This window comes from Zingiber officinale, chromosome 7A (assembly GCF_018446385.1).
Source record: "Zingiber officinale cultivar Zhangliang chromosome 7A, Zo_v1.1, whole genome shotgun sequence".
Classification (NCBI taxonomy): domain Eukaryota; kingdom Viridiplantae; phylum Streptophyta; class Magnoliopsida; order Zingiberales; family Zingiberaceae; genus Zingiber; species Zingiber officinale.
In genome coordinates, this window is record NC_055998.1 from 38,861,992 (window position 1) to 38,884,468 (window position 22,477).

Genomic DNA, 22,477 nt, shown 5'->3' on the forward strand with positions numbered 1-22,477 from the left:
ACAGCCAACCGAGAAAGGTATTGCGTTGGTTGCAGGTACAAGTTGAACACGGGAACCGAGATCACGACGAAGAATGGAACCGGAGTTGGAAGATGAACCAGACTCAGACGATGAAGACATTGAAATTACAACCGAGCTGATAAACCTCGTAAATAAGCTCTACAAGACGAAGGGCTTCAACAAAAGAGATCTAAAGAAGGCAGTGAAAACGAAGGAAGGGTCACAGAACTCAAAGATGAAATTTGAAGTTACATGCTACGGGTGCAACCAAAAAGGGCACATCAAATCCAACTGCCCTAACCTGAAGGAGGTCAAAAAGCAAAGAAAGAAAAAGGTCCTTAAGGCAACATGGGACGAATCTTCATCGGAGGACGACGACGACGAGCTCGAACAGACGAGTCTACTCGCATTAATGGCCCGGGACCAAATCGTCGAATCCGGAAGCGAGAGCGAGTCTGAGGCGGAGTTCGAGCAAATCCACGGATCCGTATCCGTTTCCGAAGGACCAGACCCCGCTGTAAGTATCTCCCGGTTAAACATTTTAGTTAGTTATTTATTGCGCAAATTAGCTAAGTCAAACCTGAAAGTTAAGTCACTTCTAAAGGAAATAACTGTCCTTAAAGAAGTGGCTAAACCTTTACCTGACCAGAGTCAGACTGAATTTCCAACTCAAGTTCAAAAACTTGAGGAAGAAAATTCAAGTCTAAAAAATTAGGTTAAAGATTTAAAAACTACCTTAGAACGGTTTTCTTTGGGCTCCAAGTACTTGGACTTAATTCTTGGGACACAAAGGGCCATTTACAATAGAACTGGGCTGGGATATAAAAGTAAATATAAATCTTACTTATCCTTAATATACAAACAAAGTAGTAACTCAGTCCAAGCATGGGTCCCCAAGTCCAAATTGATCAATCAAGTTGGACTTAGTCAATACTGGGTCCCGAAGGATCAAATACACTACCTCAATAGACCATATCGAGGCCATGATCCAGGGGGAGCAAAAAGAAAAACGATATTAAAAATTTAAATTAAAAAAAAATATTCAAAATTAACCTTCAAAATTCGAAATTAAATATTAAATTCAGAAATTCAAAATTCAAAATTAAATTTTAAATTCAAAAATTAAATTCAAAATTTGGAATTAAATTTTAAATTCGAAAATAAATTCAAAAATTTAAAATTCGAAATTAAATTTTAAATTCAAAAATTAAATTCAAAATTCGAAAATAAATTCAGAAATTCAAAATTCGAAATTAAATTTTAAATTCAAAAATTAAATTCAAAAATTAAATTCAAAATTCGAAATTAAATTATAAATTCGAAAATTAAATTCAAAATTCAAGATTAAAATATCGAAATTAAATTAAAATCAAGTTAAAATCGAATTTAATTAAATCAAAAATCCAAAGGAAGGCTCCAGATTATCTGGCACCTCCAAACTTAATCCACCCGATAAGGGTAACCAAGAGCAGACTACCCGGCAGGGTAATTAAGGTTAGATAAAATGGGCTACGTTTAACTTGACCCACGGTACTGGTGAAGTTTTTGGATGATAATACGTTAGGGAAGCTTGGGCATCGCATGTCTAGGAAGATATGACTTCGACCTGGTGCATTTGGCCAAGTGGAATTGACCGAAGCTACCCTTAAATGGATCCTAACTAGTTAGACCAAGGTTAAGTATTAAGCTCAATGGGTAGGACTATTTGGAAAACTTCGAAGGCATGATTACTTTAATGAGTTCCTTGTGACTCACCATAGCCCAGAAGTTTATCCAAAGAATGCTTACTTGTTAAACCCAAAGCTAAACCTGAATCTAACACAAAGTTAAACCAACTCCTTAAACTGAACCTCAATTCATCTCACAACAATTATAGGGTTCCCTGATTGAAAATTTAGATCGGGTGAGATGACTAAATTAAAATTGACTTAAATCAAGTTAATTCAACAAAATTATTTCAAAATTACTTTAAACTCAATTTCAAAATTATTTTAAACTCAATTTCAAAATTATTTTAAACTCAAAATTATTTTAAAATCTATTTCAAACTCAATTTCAAAATTTGAATTAATTCTCAATTAAACATGTTTAAAAATCAAGTTTACTTAAGCATCTTTAAGTTAATTAAAACATTAATAATAATAATAATAATAATAATTATATATATACAAAGGTCAAAAACCGGGGGCGGGCGCCCCCGGTATTCAGACCCCGGGCGCCCGCAGCGATCCCGGGCGCCCCGCCTCACACGACCCCGGGCGCCCGGAACACGTCCGGGCACCCGGACTCCCTTATATATAGGGGGCAGGAGGCGCCCCCTACCCTTGCACCCAAGTTTTCCTTAAAGCTTCTTGGCTTACCTGCGAAGACTTTCAAAATTTAAATTTTTCGCGGTTAATACGGAGTCGTAACTCAACCGAGGTCGTCAGTTCTAAAATTTCTATCAATGGCTCCTCGGTAAAATGTCTAACCCCCTCCTAAACTTTATTCCTTATAATGCTTGTTTATTTCTCAGTATAATATAAGTTTGAAATTTAGGAAGCATACTAAGTCTGGTGCTGGGCCCTCTACCCCTAGCATTGACCCTAGGTTTCCCACCGACGAACTTAGGATTAAGTTTATGTCAACAAATTACATGGCCATTAGAACCAAATGTATAGACAGATCGTTCTTTTTACGCTCTTGTATTCCAGTCTCCGAGACTATAAACCACTATAGGCTGCGAAACCTAGTTGAGTGTACCAGCCCAGTAAACATAGGTTTATGTGCCGAATTTTACAACAACCTAGTGAAAGTAGACGACTACTCCTATACCACTAGGGCAGCTGGCACGGATATCACATTATCTCCCATCACCATTCGTGAGTTTCTAGGGTTACGAGAGTCACCCTGCACCTTTTTATGCTATCCTCTTAGGGAGCTACCTTTTGGAGATCCCTACTCATATATTACACTCGATACGATCTATTCGTTCTTCTTTGAGGACCAGCGTGATCCCACTGAGACCCAGTTTAGGTCACTTAACCTTAGAATTCAGGACTACGCCCTTTATAGGGTTCTAGTACTTTGTATTCTACCGCTGACCACTCACGACATTGCGGTAATGCGTCCATTTCACTCCTTCCTGCTCTATGCCCTATGTCAGAGGTTAGACATAGACATCAGCCTTCACATCTTTTCCACTATTATTTATGCAGCTGGATACGTGACCAGCAGACGAGTACATATGCCTTATTGTCATATTCTGACAGCTTACATGTCCTCATTACACATTGATGTCACCAGAGGTGACATCCGCTACATGACCGAGTTTGACATCATAGGAGCTAGGAACTTTTCCCTAGCAAATATCCATATAGACGATGAGGGTACCATGTCCTGGCGTAGGGGGGCACAGCACCAGCAGGCGGAGGAGGCAGAGCATGATGAGTTCATGTTGGCACTATTTCCTGAGGAGGCTGCTCCTGCCCCACCACCACCTCGAGCACCACACCCAGCTCCCCGCACTCTCGCTGATAGAGTTTCCGGACTAGAGAGGGCTATATCGAGTCTCCAGCACGAGAACTCCGAGTTTCATCAGTCCATGTGGCGAGAGGTCTCCGATCTTCGACGAGAGGTCCAACAGGAGGTCTCCGACTTACGACGAGATGTACGACAGGAGCTCTCCGACTTGCGCCGAGATCTACGAGAGGACGACCGGGCTTGTCACACTGAGCTGCTGACACTACTCCGGTCGCTGGGTTCCGGACCACCTCCCTCATCATCTCAGTAGCTCCTACTGTTGCTCCATTATGACTCTAGTACAGCTTGTAGCAGCTCTATTATGACTCTTTTATCTATGTCGACTTTTAGTCTAATAGACGGTTTCACTTCAGGTTTGATTGACTATACCTTAATCTAATAGATTAGTCTTTTAGTCACATTTTTTTTATAACTTCTAGGCAAAACTGATTTTCCAAAATCCCCACTTTGCTAGACTTTCGAAAGTTGGATTTAGTCTAGGATTTCACCCTAGAAATCATGTTCCCCCAGGACTCAGCCAGAGCATCTCAAAAACACCTATGTTTACCTTGATTGTGTTTGTAAAACATAGAACGTTGTGAGATGCATAGGGTACAGCCTGGACTCAAGAATGCTTATTTCTGTGCATCAATATGAGTCTGGGCGTTAAATACATAATTAACAGTAATCAAATCAAGTCTTCCAGCCTTAGTACAATCTAACTAGATCAATTGACTTGACTTGACTAACCAAGTGAACACTGTTGCCCTCTAGGCAATCAGCAAGTAGCTAAACGGTTAGACAATTGGTGAAGGAAATAATAAGTTTTAGCATGTCTGTACTTAAGGGATCTGATACCTGATCAAAACAAATCTTTACTCATGCTGGGACTGTAGAGCTCTGATACCTTACTAAAACAAAATGACATTCTATCAAGGTTATCCCTTCTCCTTTGCCTTAAATATTCTTGAAATTCATTTCAAAGCAGCTTTCTCAAAAACTTTCTCCAAATTTAAAACTTTCAAGTGTCCTCTATTCTGAAAATCCTTTTTAAATATTCTTAAAAAGTTATTTAAGCTGAAACCTCTTCGAAAAACCATCAAGTTTTTAAAGCTTTGAAAAATGTTTTTTCCTTTGGATATTTTCTTTAAAAAACCTGAATATTTTCTTTCAAGAAATTTTTTTTTTCTGAAAATGTTGCTTAAAATTTCTGAAGTGGAAAACTTTGTTAAATTTCTGAAGTTAAATTTTTATTTGAAAATTTTTTCTCCTCAAAACACACTAAGTTAAAAAGAGTTCCTCTTTGCAAATCTCTTCAAGCAAAATCAATTGATAAAATTTTGAAAAATATTGCTATTCTAAGGTGTTGCCTTACACTTGCTCCTTGCCTAAGTCAAAATGTTTTCTGCTAAATTCTGTCTTGAAAAATTAAGTTTTTCAAAACTAGCTCATTTTTGATATATGGCAAAGGGGGAGAGTAGAGAAATTCAAAGAAAGAATTAAATTCAAAGAAAATGTTTTAAAGGGAGCCTGTATTAAGGGGGAGCTATGTTTATGCTTATTTTTTATATCACGCTTCTTGTGCTTATATATAACTGCATAATTTTTAGTTAACATTGAATTTTGGTTGCCATTATCAAAAAGGAGGAGATTGTTGGTGCAGAAGCATCCGACGATCGAACCTTAGTTTTGATAATGGCAAAGGATTCAAAGTTAAGTTAGTGTGTGGTCTAACATGTTTGAATGAGTATTTCAGGAAAGTCCTAGCTGCGGTTAGGCAGACGGAAAACCCTAGGGGGTGGTAACCCTAGGTCATAGGGGGTGGTAACCCTATGCGGAAAGTCTTGGCAGGTCGATGGCTTCAGGCAAAAATCCTAGGGGGTGGTAACCCTAGGTGGAAAGTCCTGGTGTCGCGAACCAGGTGAAAGTCTGGACTAGCCGGGAAGCGGATGTCCAGCAGAAAGTCCGGAAGCATCGAGTGCTGAGCAAAAGTCCAGTAGATCTGGAGGATCGACTGGCAACAGGTAAATCTCCTGAGTGGAGTAGGTGAGGACGCGTTCCCCGTAGAGGGAACAGTAGGCGTCGGGTCGACCTAGGATTTCCGGTTGGAAATCCGAAGTTAGACTCGGACAGTCCGAAGACTGTCAATTCTTCTTTACAATGTTTTATCTTATTCTAACACTGTCTTGCAGGGGATTTTGCTTGGACTAACCTTTGTTTGCAGGTGAGGAACCTGCTGGAAAAAGGCTGTCCGGGCGCCCGGGATGGATCCGGGCGCCCGGAGGTCCGGGCGCCCAGAACAGGTCCAGGCGCCCGGGACCAAACTTTATCCCTACCGCGACTTCGCCATGTGGAGCATCCTGGTTGGTTGGCCACGTCACACTCTAGGCGCCTGGAAGGGATCCAGGCGCCCGGAACTTCATATAAAAGAAGGGTCGAGGTGCAGCTTCAAAAACAACAATCTTCTAAGCAATCTCTCTGCAACAAGCTGCTAACGACTCGATCCAGAAAGTGCTGCAACATCACCTCGACAACCCGGAGCTTCAGATTTAGTTTTTGTTGTCGGTATAATCTGCTTACTGCTTTGAATTGTAATTAGTCTGTAATATTTTTATCATGATTATAGTTGTTGCCCACGGAAAGCGATCAAGGATCGCGGGCCTTTGAGTAGGAGTCGCCTTAGGCTCCGAACGAAGTAAATCTCTTTGTCTCTCTGTGTTTGTTATTTCTTCATTCCGCTATGCTTTTACTCATTTGTTTTACGAATCGAAAGAAATAGCCACGAACGCTATTCACCCCCCCTCTAGCGTGGTCTCGATCCAACATTTAGGCCTAAAATTCATGTCTTAAGGTTATTTTAAAAGGATGAAAACATTTTTGAGGAAAATTATTTGCCTTGAAAAACTATGTAACTGTGACAATGTTGAAAAATCATATCATTTTTAAAACCTGAACAATTTTTAGATTTCTTTCAAAACTATTTTTCTACTTGCTTTCCAAAAACCCTTATATGTTTTTCAAATCTATTCTATAAAGTTGATATTTTGGAAAGGTTGTTGAAAAGTGTTTCACTTAACCATTTTTTTAGAAAGCTATTACTAAACAAAAATCTTAAGTAACTCCATGTTTTCAAAATTTAAACACCCCCCCTCCCCAACTAGTGTTTAAAATATCTTTACTAACGTTTTATTACTTTTCAGTATTTCTTTTACTTAACTTATTTTGAATCCTCTATCTACATATTTTTTTGATGAATGCCAAATGAGGAGGGTTAGGGTTTAAGCTAGAAATCCATGAAAATTAGGAAAACTTAACCCTAAAAATGATCAAGAGAAATGAGTTTTACTGCATATTTTTTTAACTTCTCTTAAATCATTTTATATGTTGCTGCATATTTTTTTCTAACTTTAACCCAGGTTATCATTTCATCAAAAGGGAGAGATTGTTGGTGTAGTTTGCACTAATGGTCTAATTCAGGTTTTGATGAATGATAAATGAGTTAAGTTATATATATTTGTGATCTAAGTACTTTACCAAGTGTTCAGGAATTGATGAGTCCGGAAGACCAGACACAAGGCTGAAATCCATCTAGGTCCGCGGGACTGGATAGCTGGTGTGAAGTCCTGATAGGTCAACGAGCTGACATGATATCTAGCAGGAAGTTAAGTAGACAACCGATAGAAGTCTAGTTGGGTCTGCAGACCTGACAACTAGCATTAAGACCTGGTGGGTCGTGAGACTAGTCAACCGACTGTAAATTGGTAAGTGAAGGTAAGTCATTAGAGGAGAGTGATTTGGTGAGGACGTCTCTTGATTACGGGATAGTAGGCATCGGTCTAGGTTATGTCTATTTTGGATCCCTAAACTGAGACCTTGACTAGATCTTGGTCTCAGGAGAGATAGAGTCTAATTACTACTTAGTATCATTATGATAACACTTGTCTTAACAAGTTATTATTTGGATTATGGGGTTAACATATTTTGCAGGGCAAGAAGAGCACAAAAAGCCTCAGATGAACAGTACCTGAGGCACCTTTTAGGGGATGGAAGGCACCTTCAAGCAGTGGAAGGCACCTTCAATGTATGGAAGGCGCCTTCTGTAGGAAAAGAATCAGACCTCATCGCAGATAAGGGTCAGTTTGTTCAAGATCAAATTTGTCAGGTTGGAGGCACCTTCAAGGCCTTTGAAGGGGCCTTCCACAACCTTTATAAGGGCTTCTCAACCTAAGCTTCAACAATAACTTCCATACAAGCTTCTATGCATCTATTTGAGGTTCTGGCTACTCAGGTTTTTTACTGTGACTCTGCTACGACGCTGTTGCGCCCAACTACTACCAAGTAGCCGACCAACAATGAGCCTAAGCTAACAATCTTCGAAGGTGTTGGGTAATAAACTTGTAATTTGTATACTTAATTATTTCCAGAAGGACAAGTGCAGTGTATTGCACTTGTTCCATCCTTTTGTGTATTGGATTCCCTTTTCTGGAGGTACTAAAAAAGGTATTTTAGTGAATTACCCATCGATAGATCACCGAAACCTAGGTCTTGGAGTCGTCAAAGACTCCGAACCAAGTAAACCGACTGATTTTGAGTATTTGTTTGCTTGTTCTTTTACTTCACTTTCTAACTTCTTTTTTTGCTGCGTACTTTACTTTTAAATTTTAAAAAAGCAAGTTTTTAAAAACCACATAATTCACCCCCTCTCACGTGCATCTCGATCCAATAGGAAGTCCTAACTATAATTAGATAAGAGGAAAATCTAAATGAATTAAGGAGGACCACACTTATTGTCACACCCCAGAGGAGTCTCTGTCCGAAGAAATTTCGGCAGCATCTCCCCTGTACGGCGGACAATCTGAAACTTCTACGTAACCCATATACCTCAGCCACAGGCGGCTAGAATAATAACAATAAATAAAAACAATCACCACGCAGTTTATATAGATATCACAATACTACACTGACTCGAAATCCACCCTACTCCACTACACTCGTAAAACTCAAATCCGATGAAACTCACCTCTTCTGCCGTCCAGGCAGGCATGTAGTAAAAACATATCGAATAGAACATCCATCAACATCAAAAGAAAAACATACGATGTCCAAGTATCCAAATAACCAAGTACACACATAAGCAAATAAAAACCAAACCAAATGGTAAATAAATCCTCGAGGTATGCAGGGACCTAGCACTACGTGCAGTGAGGACTAGCGACTGGAACTCCCTCCGGACAGCATCAACCTGAAAATAACAACAATGGAGGCGGGGTGAGTCCAACACTCAGCAGGTACAATTGATATGCAAAGTAAAGAAATAACACCTAACATTAATCATGCGTACAGTCTCCTGATATAAGAAAGATAAAAATATGCATCTGAAGTAAACATGAGAGGAACTGTACTAATGAGGACCTGAGTATAAGGACAAACAGTCCGAGTGGTATAGGAATCTTGTATGCATGTCAAACATAGGTATCCAAACAATATGCAGCATATAAATGCAGCAAGCACAAACACAAGCAATAAATGCATCATGCATATGATGCCAATGATGCGTCCTGGTTACCCCTGACGCCAGTCGATCATCTCACACACAATAGTGAGGCCGAGTGGGTAGGGCTTTGACAACCGTGCACTCTGTCGTCACTACTCCTGATGAGTGACCGAGTGGATGGGATGCTGTCGGAGTACACCTATCCTCCTACCCCAAATCATAAATGGGGGAGCGCAATGCTCTCATCTCCCGGTACTCAAAGATGGGGAGGAATCCCTGCCGGATAACACATTGTGTCACACTACCCATGAGCGGACCAACGGTGCCTAACAGAGTCCCTGCTGCAACACACTCAGCCTGAATCGACCACTAACCCATGAGTGGTGGTGTGTGCAGATCCATGTAACTGGCGATGTGCTCAACAATAATGGAGCGAACTATCGCACAGCATGCAATCATGCAAATGGTGCATGACACTAACCACAAAATATCTTGACCTAATCCACATGTATATAAAAATGCATCATAGGTCAACGAACCAAAACAATCCAAAGGTACACAGAAGGTATAAAACCTAGGTCCTGAACATGGTAAAGCATGGTATATCACTACCCCTATAAGCATGTATAAACAGGTAAAATATACATGAGATGCAAACCAATCAATCAATCAAGCATGTACCAAGATTTGGGTAGTGATTAACCGAAACAGGTAAGAAACACAATTAATGCAACATGTTAATTTCATTACTAAGCATATCAAAGACAAAAAAGTCAAAAGTACCCGCCTCCGATAAGAAATGGTCCAATCTAATAATCGAGATACCCGTCTCGCGTCAAAGACCTGTGGTACCAATGTAAATATATTTTATTTAGCTACAATTCCCATAAATAGCTAAATGAAATCTCTAACCCTAAATTAGGACAAAACCCTAATCAACATCACATAATCAACTTGCTTTAGGTCTAAACCTAAATAAACTTGATTTCTCCCAAGTAGGCTCCTAAGATCGGAACAAATTATACACCTTACCTCAAATCACAGATTTCTGTTCTTAATCAGCAGCCAAAGAGGAACTGGCTGGAAGGAGTGTTGCTTGAACAAAGTGAGCTGAAATCAAGAACACCACAGAAGAGAACAGAACAGAATCTCACAACCGCACTTGTTGATCTACAGCACTAAATTTCACCTCACAGTCCTTATCCTTCGATCCATAATCAAGAATCGGCACTACTGGAACCCAAGAGCATCTTCACAATCACAAAACCTCCCTCCCTGGATCGGACCAAGATGAGAAGATCACAAAACCAAGCATTCCAAATTTAAACAACAACCTAATTTCTGAAACCAAACCTTACCTTCCAGATCACAATTAGGGCACCAAATTGAGTAGAGCACTATGGTTACTGTGTGAAGGAATCTAGGGCAAAGTGGTCGGCTGCCGGCACTAGGAAATAGCAAGGACAGCAACCAAAAATGGTCGCCGGAGAGCTTGAACCATGGCCGTCGGCTTCAAGCTAGGGCACAGAGGTGGTGGGGTATAGGAGAGGCCGGCAACAATTCCGGACGGCGACGACGCTGTGCAGAGGCGCTGGGCGTCGCTGGCGGCAATGGCGTTGGCAAGTCTCTGCTAGGGCACAGCCACGACTGGCTCCGTGCGTCGGGGTAAGGCGCTAGGGTCGGCAATAGCCGGTGATCTGCGTCGGCGCGCAGGAAAAGAGGAGCCGGCGGTGGTGACTTCGGTGTCGCAGGGTGAGGCAATCGGCGCAAAGAAGATGAGGAGAAGAAGAAAAGGAGGGGCCGAGGGGTTTAAGGCTTCGGGGAGAAGAAGCAGAGGAAACGACGAAAAATGAAGGAAAAGGAAAATTAAATAAAGGAAAAGAAATAAGAAAAAAATTCAACTTTTCCTCATTTAAATGGGGTAGCCAAAATAGGCTTTTCCGGGCCCCGTTTTTGTCCCCGTTAACTCGTCCATATGAGCTCCGAAAAATTCCTGAAAAATTTCCAAAAATTCCGGAAAATTCCCTTATTAATATTCGCCTATTTTTCGGTATTTTACATTCTCCCCCACTAATAAAAATTTGGTTCCCAAATTTCGTTTCTACCATCAGCAAGTACTAACAACAGATATAAAGTATAAATGCTGACCGGTAAACAAATCACATACCTCAAGTGAAAAGATGGGGATATCGAGCTCGGATAGTATCCTCGAGCTCCCAAGTAGCCTCGTCGTCCGAATGATGCTGCCATCCGACTTTAACCAGCCGGATAGTCTTGTTCCGCAACTGACGCTCTTTCCGGTCGAGAATCCGTACCGGAACCTCCTCATAAGTAATGTCAGGCTGAACTGGAACTGGAATATCTGCCAGCACATGCGTCGGATCGGGCACGTATCTCATCAGCATCGATACGTGAAATACATCGTGAACGCCTGACAGGGACTGTGGTAGTGTCAGTCGGTAAGCTACTGCTCCAATCCCCTCCAATATCTCGAAAGGGCCAATGTATCGCGGAGCTAGCTTACCTCTGAGGCCAAATCTCTTCACCCCTTTCGTGGGTGAAACTCTCAGAAATACATGGTCACCAATAGAGAACTCTAGTGGTCTGCGTCTCCGATCAGCGTAACTCTTCTGGCGATCCTGCGCCTCTGACATCCTCCGTCTGATAGTACGGACCAACTCTGCATCCTGCTGAACTCTATGAGGTCCCAACATCTGGGCCTCTCCAACCTCATCCCAGAGGACGGGTGTCCGACAAGGTCTACCATACAATGCCTCAAACGGTGCCATCTGGATAGCCGAATGAAAGCTATTGTTGTAGGCAAACTCTACCAACGGTAGATGATCCTCCCAACTGCCTCCGAAATCCATAACATAAGACTTCAGCAAGTCCTTTAGAGTCTGAAAGGTCCTCTCTAACGGTCCATCTGTCTGCGGATGGAAAGTTGTACTGAAACAGAGCTGCGTGCCCAAGGTCTGCTGCAGTCTCTGTCAAAAACGAGACGTGAACCGGGGGGTCTCTATCCGAAATAATAGTCAACGGAATACCACGTGATCTGATAATCTCCCGATAAAACAGATCTACCAATCGATCCAGAAAATCAGTCTTCCGGATCACTAACGAGTACGCGGATTTGGTTAATCGATCAACGATTACCCAAATCGCATCATGGTCTCGTTGTGTTCTCGGCAAACCTACCACAAAGTCTATAGTAATGTGTTCTCATTTCCACTCAGGATTAGGAATCTGCTAAAGTAAGCCGGCAGGTCTATGGTGCTCGACCTTCACTTGTTGACAGACAATACATCTAGCTACAAAATCCGCGATGTCTTCTTTCATGTCGTCCTTCATGTCGTTCCACCAATAGAAACATCTCAAACCTTGGTACATACGGGTACCGCCTGGGTGGACAACAAATCATGAGCGATGAGCCTCCGGAAGTAACTCCTATAAGACCGGATAAGACTGAAGCACGCAAAATCTGCCTCGGTAGTGTATAACACCCTCCTCGTCTCGTGTGAACTCGGTCTGTTGCCCGGAAGCTATCTGGCTGTAAAATAAACTGCAAATACTGATCAGTAGCCTATGGCTCTCGTATCCTTGTCCTGATCAACGACTGAGCAACCATGGTAACCAGAGTACCCTGCTCTGTCTGTCCTTACTCCTCAAGGCCCAAATCGGAGAAACCTTAAATCAAGTCTGTGACCACAACTCGGTGGCAAGCTAAAGTCCCTCCGGACTTCCTGCTAAGCGTATCAGCAACCACATTAGCTCTCCCCGGGTGATAGCTAATGGTACAATCATAATCCTTCAAGAACTCCATCCATCTCCTCTGTTGGAGATTAAGTTCCTTCTAAGTAAATAGATATTCGAGACTCTATGGTCAGTGAGAATCTCAAATGTAACGCCATATGAATAATGTCGCCAAATCTTCATGGCAAAAATAATGGCGACTTACTCCAGATCATATACAGGTAGTTCTTCTCATGATCCTTCAACCGACGAGAAGCATAGGAGACTACTATATCGTGCTGCATCAGAACAGCGCTCAAACCCTGAATAGATGCGTCGGTGTAGAGGACATATCCGTCCTCTCCAGAAGGTAAAAATTCAAAATCGGAGCCGACACTAGTCTCCGCTTCAGCTCCTAGAAGCTGGTCTTGTCATCCTCAGTCCAAGTGAACTTCACGCCTTTCCAGGTCAGGCGTGTCAGTGACATAGCTATCCGAGAGAAACTCTTAATGTATCTCCGGAAATATCGAGCCAAACAAAGAAAGTTACGAGCCTCTTCTATAGACTCCGTCTACTTCCAACGGTAACAACCTCGATCTCCTGTGGAACCACGGTATACTCCTACTGGTGACCGTGTGTCTCAAACATCTCACAGAAGACAATCAAAATACGCACTACTGATATTCACATCTAGACGTTTCCCTCGAAACATCTCTAGAACTATGCAAAGATGATGTGTGTGATACACCTCAGATCAGGAATAAAACACCACGTCGTCAATAACGATAACGAATTCTGATCCAATATCCTAGGGATACCCAAATCATCTAGTCCATGAAAACATCTAAGGCTCCGCTAGCCCTAATGGTAAAACCAATACACATAATATCCGTATCGCAGACATTCCCAATCCATAAGATCCTCGACAATAAATAGATCTGATCACCAACGATATAAATCACCTAAGCATAGATCCTCCAGTGTGAGAGCAACGCTCCATCACAGAAAATACCACATATGTGGGAGCAACGCTCTACCACAAGAAATCCTCAATATGTAGGAGTAACACTCCACTACAAATAATCTATAACATGTATCTGCAATAGATATGGGAGCAATGCTCCGCTACAAGCAATTCGAAATATGTATATGTGGGAACTCCGCTCCACCACAAACGATCCATAAGTGTCCAAGACACCTAACTATCTAACTAGAGACTGCACGAGATCACTCAACCACATATCAATGTGGGCAGCCAAAGGTATAAACAACCTAGTAAACAAATCAAACTCATCCTCAAATCTATCAACATCGTAGTGAATCACTCACTGATAAGAATATGGGTTGACAGGGTAATCCAACAAATGACATAATGCAGACACTCTACATCCTGCATTCAACATAAGTAGAATCATGCTGCTACCAACAATACACCTGACACGCTTGCTCACACAACATATGTGTGATCGACATAATCCTCCCATTTGTACACACCAAACACACTCATAGCACAGGTATAAATCAGTGTGATACCTCCAACAATACCTACCAAACCCATGTGCATATATCAACATAGGTATAATCGACAATACACCTCAAACAACCTCACATGGCATATATACACCTATGCCAAGAGTATAATCAACGTAATACTTCCAACAAAACCTAATAGACACAAGTGCATCCACAAATCAAATATAATCAATAAAATACCTCGAATATTACACCGAACACATCTGCACATATCACAACTCAAATTAAATCAATAAGATACATCCAATAAAACACTCAAACATATGTGCACATTCCACAACATAGTTTTTAATTGACAAATACCTCCAATAAACAATCAGACATGTATGTCTAACCACTCGAGTATAATCTACTAGAAACCCACAATAATCATATGTATAAAGGTATACGACCCAAAATATAAAGTCAGAATTCAAGAACATCAAGACACTCTCATTTTTTTTTTATCCTCAAAAATATCAGCCCACATAATATCAGATGAATAAGTCTCTACTCCCCATGAGAGCAAGTTAACATTCAAAACATCAAATCATTATTTATCAACATAGTCCAATATCAGAGGAAGTAAACATCAATTTTATCATCCTGTTAACTAACCACAACTAACCAGATTTATTAAAATCTCATAGGCACTCTATACCATAAACTCTCTAGCACCCGATTTATAATCTGATCACCAACTATAAACATCAAACCTATGAATATCATACTTGACCACCCAAATAATAGATCATCAAAATAGTTATCCACTAATAGATCATCAAACAACCACATAACATTTACTCTCATAAATCATTAGAAATCAACACATCACAATATCTGATCTTCCAATATCCCTCAACCTCAAATCATTCTCAACAATGATCAAACATGATAACTCTCCAATGCCCAATTTTCATCGTATCGGATACCCTAATATCCAAAAGATACGAGTATAAAAACTCTACTGGGTAAGTCCACAGGAATATATAGGTATCATCCATTACCCAGCTAACAATAGCAGAGACTGATATGTGCCTCCATCTCCTAATAGTAGTAATAGAAGCTAAAACTACTGATGGTATGATATGAAAAATTACCAGAGACTATAATCCTTGATATCTTTTAGGGTCGACCAAGATCAGTGGCTAACCCATCACATGTAATATGGCTACAACAACCAGACAGGTAATAAAGATAAAGTGTTACTAGATGTCCTAACTATCATAAAATAAACATCATACCTATTTGCCGTCTGGAGATGTTCCATCGCTGTCCAGTCCCCAACTTCTGACCTCAAAATTCCGAACGAGAAAATCGTCGGAAATCCATATAAATCTGAAACGGAAGTCCGAAACATAACCATAACGAAAATCCGTACAAACCGAAATAGACATCAAAAAATCCAGAACACCAAAAGCAGGTATCCATAACCAATAAATTGGTATCAGATAAATCTCGAAAATCCAAAATACAAAAATCCAACAAGTATCGCCAAACTTGGCGCTCTGATACCAAGTAAATAAATTGGTATCAGGTTATCCCAAACATCAAAAATATGAAAACAAAAGATCGTATACCTGTGCTCTGATACCATTAAATTGTCACACCCTAGACGAGTCTCTGTCCGAAGAAATTTCGGCAGCATCTCCCCTGTACGGCGGACAATCTGAAACTTCTACATAACCCATATACCTCAGCCACAGGCGGTTAGAATAATAACAATAAATAAAAACAATCACCACGCAGTTTATATAGATATCACAATACTACACTGACTCGAAGTCCACCCTACTCCACTACACTCGTAAAACTCAAATCCGACGAAACTCACCTCTTCTGCCGTCCAGGCAGGCATGTAGTAAAAACATATCGAATAGAACATCCATCAACATCAAAAGAAAAACATACGATGTCCAAGTATCCAAATAACCAAGTACACACATAAGCAAATAAAAACCAAACCAAATGGTAAATAAATCCTCGAGGTATGCAGGGACCTAGCACTACGTGCAGTGAGGACTAGCGACTGGAACTCCCTCCAGACAGCATCAACCTGAAAATAACAACAATGGAGGCGGGGTTAGTCCAACACTCAGCAGGTACAATTGATATGCAAAGTAAAGAAATAACACCTAACATTAATCATGCGTACAGTCTCCTGATATAAGAAAGATAAAAATATGCATCTGAAGTAAACATGAGAGGAACTGTACTAACTAGGACCTGAGTATAAGGACAAACAGTCTGAGTGGTATAGGAATCCTGTATGCATGTCAAACATAGGTATCCAAACAATATGCAGCATATAAATGCAGCAAGCACAAACACAAGCAATAAACGCATCATGCATATGATGCCAATGATGCGTCCTGGTCACCCCTGACGCCAGTCGATCATCTCACACACAATAGTGAGGCCGAATGGGTAGGGCTGTGACAACCGTGCACTCTGTCGTCACTACTCCTGATGAGTGACCGAGTGGATGGGATGCTGTCGGAGTACACCTATCCTCCTACCCCAAATCATAAATGGGGGAGCGCAATGCTCTCATCTCCCGGTACTCAAAGACGGGAAGGAATCCCTGCCGGATAACACGTTGTATCACACTACCCATGAGCGGACCAACGGTGCCTAACAGAGTCCCTGCTGCAACACACTCAGCCTGAATCGACCACTAACCCATGAGTGGTGGTGTGTGCAAATCCATGTAACTGGCGATGTGCTCAACAATAATGGAGTGAACTATCGCACAGCATGCAATCATGCAAATGGTGCATGGCACTAACCACAAAATATCCTGACCTAATCCACATGTATATAAAAATGTATCATAGGTCAACGAACCAAAACAATCCAAAGGTACACAGAAGGTATAAAACCTAGGTCCTGAACATGGTAAAGCATGGTATATCACTACCCCTATAAGCATGTATAAACAGGTAAAATATACATGAGATGCAAACCAATCAATCAATCAAGCATGTACCAAGATTTGGGTAGTGATTAACCGAAACAGGTAAGAAACACAATTAATGCAACATGTTAATTTCATTACTAAGCATATCAAAGACAAAAAAGTCAAAAGTACCCGCCTCCGATAAGAAATGGTCCAATCCAATAATCGAGATACCCGTCTCGCGTTAAAGACCTGCGGTACCAATGTAAATATATTTTATTTAGCTACAATTCCCATAAATAGCTAAATGAAATCTCTAACCCTTAATTAGGACAAAACCCTAATCAACATCACATAATCAACTTGCTTTAGGTCTAAACCTAAATAAACTTGATTTCTCCCAAGTAGGCTCCTAAGATCGGAACAAATTATACACCTTACCTCAAATCACAGATTTCTGTTCTTAATCAGCAGCCAAAGAGGAACTGGCTGGAAGGAGTGTTGCTTGAACAAAGTGAGCTGAAATCAAGAACACCACAGAAGAGAACAGAACAAAATCTCACAACCGCACTTGTTGATCTACAGCACTAAATTTCACCTCACAGTCCTTATCCTTCAATCCACAATCAAGAATCGGCACTACTGGAACCCAAGAGCATCTTCACAATCACAAAACCTCCCTCCCTGGATCAGACCAAGATGAGAAGATCACAAAACCAAGCATTCCAAATTTAAACAACAACCTAATTTCTGAAACCAAACCTTACCTTCCAGATCACAATTAGGGCACCAAATTGAGCAGAGCACTATGGTTACTGTGTGAAGGAATCTAGGGCAAAGTGGTCGGCTGCCGGCACTAGGAAATAGCAAGGACAGCAACCAAAAATGGTCGCCGGAGAGATTGAACCGTGGTCGTCGGCTTCAAGCTAGGACACAGAGGTGGTGGGGTAGAGGAGAGGTCGGCAACAATTCCGGACGACGACGGCGCTGTGGAGAGGCGCTCGGCGTCACTGGCGGCAATGGCGTCGGCAAGTCTCTGCTAGGGCACGGCCACGACTGGCTCCGTGCGTCGGGGTAAGGCGCTAGGGTCGGCAATAGCCGGCGATCTGCGTCGGCGCGCAGGAAAAGAGGAGCCGGCGATGGTGACTTCGGTGTCGCGGGGTGAGGCGATCGGCGCAAAGAAGATGAGGTGAAGAAGAAAAGGAGGGGCCGAGGGGTTTAAGGCTTCGGCCTCGGAGAAGAGGAGGAGGCGGCTGGTATCGGCGCATAGGAGGTTAGGGCAAGGAGAGGCGCGAGCGGTTTCGGGGAGAAGAAGCAGAGGAAACGGCGAAAAATGAAGGAAAAGGAAAATTAAATAAAGGAAAAGAAATAAGAAAAAAATTCAACTTTTCCTCATTTAAATGGGGTAGCCAAAACAGGCTTTTCCGGGCCCCGTTTTTGTCCCCGTTAACTCGTCCATACGAGCTCCGAAAAATTCTTGAAAAATTTCCAAAAATTTCGAAAAATTCCCTTATTAATATTCGCCTATTTTCCGGTATTTTACACTTATTAATCAAAATTCCAATGGGAAGTTGGAAAAGTCCAAGTGAGTCAAAGATTGACTAGATACTTGGCGAGGAAGTTCCAACAGGTCTTGGTTGATCAAAAGTTGGGCAAGGGAATTCTAGACTTGGGTTAAGTAAGTTAGGGTTGGGCAATCGATTAGTCAAAGATAATCAATCATGTGATCAATTGAAATCCTTTCTTCATGAAACAAAAAAGTTCTGAATAGATTGGGTAATTGATCAGGAGCTATGCTAATCGATCAGGTGATCGATTGAAAGCTTTTCTTTGTGAAATAATAAGTGTCTTAATCGATTAGATAATCAGTTGGGAGCATGCTTGATCGATTAACTGATTGATTAAGAGGAGTTTTTTTGCGAAGCACAATAGCTTCCTCATGAAGAGTTTAATCAATTAGGTAATCAATTAAGAGGAATTCACAAATGCAGAGTGGGTTTTGTAATCAATCAGGTGATCGATTGAAGCCAGCTAATTAATTAGAAGAAGCAGAAAAGAGCCATTGCGAGGTTTGAATAATTAGATTTATTCATATTTTATGTAGCAATTAATTGAGAGTAAGACTGTAACACCCCAAATTTCATTATTTGGAGTTCTAAAAATGCTTATAAATACTTAGAAATGCTTTAGAAATATTCTAGAGATTTTTAGGAATTTTTAGAGTATTTTTATGCAATTTTCAGAGTTCGTTTGATATTTTTACCAAAAGAAAGAAGTTTCAAAAAAATAAAGAGGTTCGGCCGAGATTCGAACCCGTGACCTCCGACCCGATCCGAGACTTAAGCGAAATGTGATGACCAAGAACCCAGCAGGGCTGTGCTGATTAAAGAGGGGGCAAAATTAATTTAAGTAGTAATAGATAACAGAAATATCTAGGTATTATAAAGGGAGATAAGAGAGGAACTTAGGCTTTTAATTGCCGTGACCTAAATCTCTTCCTCTCCTCTCTTGCGTGCGACGGCTGCTCGGGTGAAAACGTAAAGGAGGAGGTTAGGGTTTCGTCTCCGGCGGTCGACGAAGGGCTAATCCCGTGAGCTCTTCACAGAACAGAGATCTCCTTGTCGAAGAGAAGCCGTAGGCATGAAGAAGAGGCTGAGATTCCAAGTTTTCCGAAACCCTAGCAGCCCTTTCGTTCGGTTGTAAGTCCAAGAACAAGGTAAGTGCTTCTCACCTGAATTAGGAGTAGTTTCGGACCTTTGTTCTTCTTGAATTCGAAACATGTTGTAAAGATTATTGATTTTGATGTTGCTGCCGTGAATCTCAAAGAAAGGAAATAGATTCGTTGTTTAGCATGTGGTTTTTGTTTCTTCAGGCTTTGAATTTAGTATTTCAGTTGTCTGAATTAGATTTGCTATTTGTGACCTTGATGAGCAAGTTCGGTTCATATGAAATCTAACAATTTTCTATTTTTTTGTTGCCAATGACAGAACATGAAGAGCAATTATGGTTTTAGGTTTACAGTAGCAATTATCCTTACTAGTTGAATTTTGGTCCCTTTTGGTTTCCTTGCCGTGGTATTGAACAGGGGGAAAGGTGTTGGTTTCGGTGGTCACTGCAATGAAAGGTTAAGTGTAGCAATTTGGTCCTTTTGTTTCCTTACCGTAGCACTGAACAAAAGGATGGTTGGTTTTCGGTTTGTGTTGCAATGGGTATGAATAAGTTTAGTTGTGGAAAGATCCAGTTAGATCATTGGAAGCATAATTAGATATGCATCTTAGATTTTTGGTTAAGCTTATAGTACAGATCTTGTTAAGCTTACAGTGTAGATTTTGTTAAGTGTTATAGTGCAAATTTTGTTAAGCTTATACTGCAGATTTTGTTAAGCTTACAGTGCATATTTTTTTATGTATTATAGTGCAGATTTTGTTAAGCTTACAGTTTAGTTTTGTTAAGTATCATAGTGCAGATTTTGTTAAGTATTATAGTGCAGATTTTGTTAAGTATTATAGTTTTAGAATTGTTTAAGTATTGTAGTTTTGTACAAAGCATTCATTTATTAGAAGTATCAATAAGTAAGAAGTATTTTACTTGAAGAGGCTAGTACCCGACTTCCGAGGTTGTCGTTAAACAAATCCAGGTGACTAATTCCGAGATTTTGGCCCTGGTAAGACCAAGGTCTTTACCCTCGTAGGATTGGTGGCTCGCTATCCCAGTTGCTATTAGGGAGCGCGCAATGGTACTAAGCCTGGGCCCAAGAGATTATTATTTTGAAGTATAAAAGTATAAATTTTAAACAAGTAAAATAAGCTTCACATAAGTTTAAAATTCAGCAAGTTTAGTTTCTTTTATGCTAGCATGTTATTTAGAATTTTCGTGCTGTTATTTGCTATTAGATGAGCAGCTTTACATGTTTAGCATTTCAGTATGTTCACATGCATATTCGAGTTTTGTGAGTTAGATAGCGTTGACTAAGCATTTTGCTTATAGTTGCATTTCCTCTTACTGCAGATAAAGGAAAGGAAAAGCTATAGCGAAGGAAGGCGACAAGGAGGTGCGGATGGATGTGTGATGTTTGGACTATGGAAGCCTTGGGACTTAGTTTAGAAATTCATTAAGATTTTGTATTCAGAATGTTAGAACTATTCTTTCATGTTGCTGGATTTACTTATTGAATATTTTGTGTTTTAGAACTCTTCCTTTTAATTGCTGTGCCATTAGTTCCATTATTTGAGTTGTATTATTATTGCATGCATGTTCAGATTAATATATATATTTTTAGCATGTTCAGATTGATGTATAGTTTTAGTTGTGAACATATGCTTGAGTAGTATGTATAGATGAGTCTTATATGTTTGCAGCTGCTAATAATTGTGTCTCTTGATTTTTTGAAAGTTTTAAGTACTAATATTTACATGTGAGCAACACTAGTTAAGAAAAGTTAGTATAGTCCAGTAACGTCCCGCCCTCACAGACTAGTAGTGAGGAGGGTGGGGTGTTACAAGTTGGTATCAGAGCAGTCCCCATTCTCCAGCATCACACACACATCAGCATCAGCCTTGCCATCTTCAAGTAAGAAAGTACTTAAATTCTTTTATTTAGTATGCTTTTCCTTATTATTTATAGTATAGAGAAATCCTTAGAAATATTTGATTATATGTGCTTAAGCTAGATAAAAGTTCTTGTTTGTCTTTCTATGTTTTACATATATGTCTAGAGAGTATAGAGACAATTTTAGGTTTTCTCTCTCTACATGATTAGATGTCAAGAAGAGGACGTCCCCGTACCGCTCGTACTGAGGACCAAGCACAGGAGAACGAAGAGCCCAGAGCAACTGAACCAAATCTCTCTGAAGTTGTTGCTCAACTCCAGAGAAAAGTGGCAGAGCAACAATAAGTGATCGTCAATCTGATGGCTAATCGACAGCCAGTCCCTCCCACTCCTCCAACTATTAATGTGGAGACTCCAGTGATGACTGAGGTTCCACCAGCCGCCCTAGAAGTCGCCACAGCACCTAGAAGATAAGAAGCATATCTAATACAATGGCTGAAGCTGAAGCCAGAAAGTTTCTCAGGCACGACTGAGCCCTGGGATGCTTAGGCTTGGTTCAAGACACTAGAGAGCACAATGGAGCTTCTTGACTGGCCAGAAGTCGAGAAGGTCAAGTGTGCCTCTTTCTACCTATCTGGAGATGCTCGTATGTGGTGGGAGAGAGTTAAGAGCAAGAGAGCAGTCAATCAGATGAGCTGGGCAGACTTCGAGACAGAGTTTTACGAAGAATTCTTCCGCCAACGGATCACCAATAAACATTATGAGGAGTTTATAGAATTCAGACAAGGTGA